At 32.3% G+C, this 5,538-nt stretch overlaps 1 pseudogene; it reads right to left on the reverse strand.

Annotated features, from left to right (window-relative positions):
* Positions 1 to 470: 470 nt before the first annotated feature.
* LOC145131726 (uncharacterized) lies at positions 471 to 3,399 on the reverse strand (annotated as a pseudogene).
* Positions 3,400 to 5,538: the final 2,139 nt, after the last annotated feature.

Here is a 5,538-nt window from a genome sequence, read left to right on the forward strand (position 1 = left end):
TGCATCACTATAAATTGTGAAGTCTTTAACTCCATCGGGAAAAGCAAGAATCGGTGCTTCATACAATCGCATCTTTAGCATTTCGAAAGCTTCCACTACTAGAAAAATACCCTTTAATGACACATATTGCGTGTCATAAAAGCCACAGATGACACACAAATGGGTGTCAAGGAAGGCCATGTCATAAAGGAAGACGACACGCATTTGTGTCTCGTAACCTTACAACGCGCATTTACGACGCTCTCTTACGATACACAATGTGTGTCAAGGAAGGACCTATCATAAAGAAGATGACACGCATTTGCATGTCGTAACCTTACGACATGCAATGCGTATCATTAAATCCTCTGTCTTAAATGAGGATGATACACTTTTGCGTGTCATAAACTTAGTAACCATTTACGATACGCGTTCACAATGTGCATTTTAGGCATAATAAAGAAACAATTATACATACCAAATATTCAATTTCATCTAAATGTCAAACAAAGTGTCAAAAACATTATATTACACTACATCTCAAAAGAGGACGATACCTAACATTCACACAGTTAACAAAAAACACCGTACACCACATGTCAGAAGATGATGCGCTAACAAACATTTCATTGTTAACAAAAATATTGTTTGTGGATAAAAAAATCATCGATAAATGAAGCCTATAACAAAAGTTGACCATTCTTCATGGATTTCATCAATATCATCATTTGTGTATTCAACTTTGGCACCCCTCGACTTGAGAAAAAAATTACATATAATGTTTCAGTTATAAAAAATGATCCTTTCTTTAAAAGTGAGTGATATATTCAACAACTAAACATAAAATGTAAATTCTCCTTTCTTATTAAAGCATTATACTTTCAAATAAATGAAAGGAGTTGCTATTTCTTGCATAGAACTTAATATTTCAATTATAATTGTTAGAGTAGGATGCTATATTCAACAAATAACCATAATATTAGATTATCAAGTGGTAATTACTGGAGCAAATATGATTTTGAATCTCTCCCCACCAATGCAGATCTCTTCTGTTCCAGAAATTATGGTATAACCAAGAGACCAATCATTTTTATGCCATAAATCAGAAAATAAAGTCAAGTTCAAGGGCATTTTCGGTAATATGTAAATGTAAAAGGTTTTAACTTGTAACCTTTTCTAATGCGGTTTATGGTATTTTCATGAGCCAAAAGACAAGCATCATGATTGGTCTTCTGAACAGTAGAAAGCCCTGAAAGGAAACATCAAATTGATCATCATTCATCAAAAGCAATATAAATTATAAATTATAAATTATAATTCCCAAACTCAGTGAGTTAAACTATGGGAAATGTAATAAAGATTTGTTTTTTTTTTCTATTGAAGCTTACCATCAACATGATCACGATGATGATGAGTGACAAACATAATTAACTTTCGTGGTAAAGCAGTAACAATTTCTGCAAGCTGATTTTCAGTTTCACCATTAAAATTACTTCATATTTAAGAAACAAAAAAGATAATTTAATACATCAAAATCTATACCTTTACCTCTTTATTAAACTTTGATCGACATCCAGGATCTATAATCATTGCATCTCCATGAGCAACAAAGGGACCACTTTCATGTTCAACATGATTATTCCTATTTGTAAATACAATCAAATTTGTTGTACGAAAATGTTGTGCTGTTTTGCTTCCCACAGGTATAATGTTTACTCCAGGAGGGTATTCCTATAATTTTGTGCAACAACATTAAAATTGGACACTTTACTTAATTTAAAAAACATTTAACAAAAGCCCACAAACCTGGCATGACAATGTTGGAGGCAATTTTAAAGAATGAGATTGTATTGACTCTTTAAGTAGACTGTTGACTACTAATCACCCAATACGATTGCCACCTCGCTTTACTTAAAGAAGCAAATTGGAGCAACTTTCATTGGAACTCCATTGACAATGATCTGTAAAAGTCAACCCATAACATTCATGTTAACAATATGAAACATTATAATTAACATTGGCATGTTGCTAACCTTTTAAAGGCTCAAGAACAAGGTCTCAAGTAACATACACAGTCTTAATAGGGAATCCTGGTCCAAAATTAGGTTCCTCCACAAAGTTCAAACACTTCCACTCTACTCCATTGACTGATTCAAAACCTACTTGTCCCAAAACCTAAGATCAGGAAACTAACTTGGATATTACATTGATATGCAATAACATCATTTAGAAGTTTATCTCATGATAAAATTCCAGAAACCCTACTCTCTCCCTTCCAAAATAAGAGATGTGGTTTTTGGTCCAAAGATCTGCTGAATTATCCATTAAGAAATGTTAGCCAGTTCAATATCTACTTTAGTTATAGCCTTCAGGTAGAGAAGAAATGAAGTCATGAGCATAGGATTGTTTGGCTGCATGTTCAATATCTTCTTCAGTTACATCTCTTGTGTATCCATAGGCTATGTTTGATCGCACATCCATCTGAAAAAGCCGAGGCTCTTGTTTTTTCCAAATATATAATAATTAATAATAAAAAGAATCTGTTTTTTTGTTTAATCATTTCTTGTTGAACTTTAAAGAAAGAGAACCAACCTGTCCAACGTAGCTGATTCTTTCTCTAAGCCACTTGATGTACATGTTGTTTAAAGGATGCCTATCAATCAAAATCTACACAACTCTTTAATGTCATAAGGAGGGCATCTACGTCTTTTGACAGACCAGTCCAATGCATGTCAAAAATAGTATGTGGTGTCATGGGTAATGAAAGTGAAGTTACCTAACCATTTGTTGGTTCATAAAGACGAAGAAGGATATTTACTATTGTGCTCTTTCCACTACCACTAAATCCAAACTAATGAAGGTTATTATAAAGGATTTGATTTGATTTGATTTGATTATTGTAGTTGTTGAAGAAACAAAATTACATAGATAGAATTATAGACTTACTTACAAGTGCAACTACTTCATTAGGATTCACATTGATGCTTATAACTTTTAGTACATGTACCTATTGAAATTGTTAATCATGGAATGGCATGAAAAATTGTAATATAACTTATTCCTATTATGAAATTTTTACTGACAAAGATAATGATGGGATGTAACGACTCATTCCATTCCATCCAATCAAACAGAGTGTACTTGTTTAGGGATATGAGAAAAATTAGAAGCATACTGTTTCCCTTGATATGTAGCTAAATGATATATTCACAAACTCAATAAGACCCTTCAAATTTAGCAATTTTGATCCTACAACAAGTGATCAATTCAGATATAAAGATACTATTTTTTAACATTTAGTCTTAACTTTTAACCCCTTGTAAATTGGGAACTATTACAAATCTTGAAAAATGAATCAGGAAATGAAGAAATTTGTTGCTTGCCTTTGGATGTGAACTGCTGACTAGGCGCAAGATCCATCATTTGGAATACTCTTCACTTGCCCCCAACAGATTGCATTAAATTTGATCAATTGTAACCCACAAACCATGTTGAGTAAATCAGCCATTCACTGTATAATATGAACTTTGTAAGTTATTCAACTGTTATTTTACCAGCCTACTTGTCCCAAAACCTAAGATCAGGAAAGTAACTTGGATATTACATTGATATGCAATAACATCATTTAGAAGTTTATATCATGATAAAATTCCAGAAACCCTACTCTCTCCCTTAAAAAATAAGAGATGTAGCTTTTGGTCCAAAGATTTGATGAATTATCCGCTAAGAAATGTTAGCCAGTTCAATATCTTCTTCAGTTATAGGCTTCAGGTAGAGAAGAAATGAAGTCTTGAGCATAGGCTTGTTTGGCTGCATGTTCAATATCTTCTTCAGTTACATCTCTTGTGCATCCATATGCTATGTTTGATTTCACATCCATCCGAAAAAGTCGAGGCTCCTGTTTTTTCCAAATATATAATAATTAATATGAATAAGAATTTGTTTTTTTATTTAATCATTTCTTGTTGAACTGTAAAGAAAGAGAACCAGCCTGTCCAACGTATCCGATTCTTTCTCTAAGCCACTTGATGTCCATGTTGTTTAAAGGATGCCCATCAATCAAAATCTACACAAAACTTTAATGTCATAAGGAGGGCATTTACGTCTTTTGACAGACCAGTCCAATGCATGTCAAACACAGTATGTGATGTCATGGGTAATGAAAGTGAAGTTACCTAACCATTTGTTGGTTCATAAATACGAAGAAGGAGATTTACTATTATGCTCTTTCCACTACCGCTAAGTCCAAACTAATGAAGATTATTATAAAGGATTTTATTTGTTTTGATTTGATTCTTGTAGTTGTTGAAGAAACAAAATTAGGTAGATAGAATTATAGACTTACTTACAAGTGCAACTACTTCATTAGGATTCACATTGATGCTTACAACTTTTAATACATGTACTTGTTGAAAATGTTAATCATGGAATGGCATGAAAAATTGTAATATAACTTATTTCTATTATGAAATTTTTAGTGACAAAGATGATGATGGGATGTAACGACTCATTCCGTTCCATCCAATCAAACAGAGTCTACTTGTTTAGGGATATGAGAAAAATTAGAAGCATACTATTTCCCTTGATGTGTAGCTAAATGATACATTCACAAACTCAATAAGACCCTTCAAATTTTGCAATTTTGATCCTGCAACAAGTGATCAATTCACTTATAAAGATACTAGTTTTTAACATTTAGTCTTAACTTTTAACCCCTTGTAAATTGGGAACTATTACAAATCTTGAAAAATGAATCAGGAAATGAAGAAATTGGTTGCTTGCCTTTGGATGTGAACTGTTGACTAGGCGCAAGATCCATCATTTGGAATACTTTTTCACTTGCCCCAACATATTGCATTAAATTTGATAAATTGTCACCCACAAACCATGTTGAGTAAATCAGCCATTCACTGTGTAATATGAACTTTGTAAGTTATTCAACTGTTATTTTACCAGCCATAACATACATTCCTCTTACCAATACAACAAGAACCTATAAAAAATTACAACTTCAAGTAAACCACATGGCTTTTTTTATATCTATGAGCCATATAACATTACTTTTTTTATATTATTAAGAATAGAAGGAGCATGACCTATGCAGAATGATAGAGAGTGTTGAAACTGAAATTCCCTATACCATATGCACCACTTGTTCTCAAGCTTATATCAACTTGTTTTTCCATCTAGGTGGTGTACTTAGTTATGAATAAATAAATCTACATGTATGTTTTATGTAAAATTAAATATCATGGAGAATTATGATAAGAAAATGAAACTTCACTCCTAGTTTGAATAAATGCAACCAAATGAACACTTTTGTCAGAAAAGCACAAAAAAAGTATACCTTTCAAGTTCTTTACGCTCAGTTCCTTAAACTCGAACAGTTCTCATCAAATAGAATGTCTCTTGTGCAACCTATATGAGTAAAAATAAAATCCACCTTTTAGATTCTTAAAAAAAAGATATATGAGTAGGGTTTCTAGAATTAGTACATATGGTTGAAATTGAAAAACTTCCAGAATTAGTACAGGCCACAAGTTATTGCTAACCAGAGAA

Source organism: Lactuca virosa, chromosome 8 (genome assembly GCF_052849685.1).
Source record: "Lactuca virosa cultivar CGN04683 chromosome 8, Lactuca_virosa_CGN04683_v6, whole genome shotgun sequence".
NCBI classification, from domain to species: domain Eukaryota; kingdom Viridiplantae; phylum Streptophyta; class Magnoliopsida; order Asterales; family Asteraceae; genus Lactuca; species Lactuca virosa.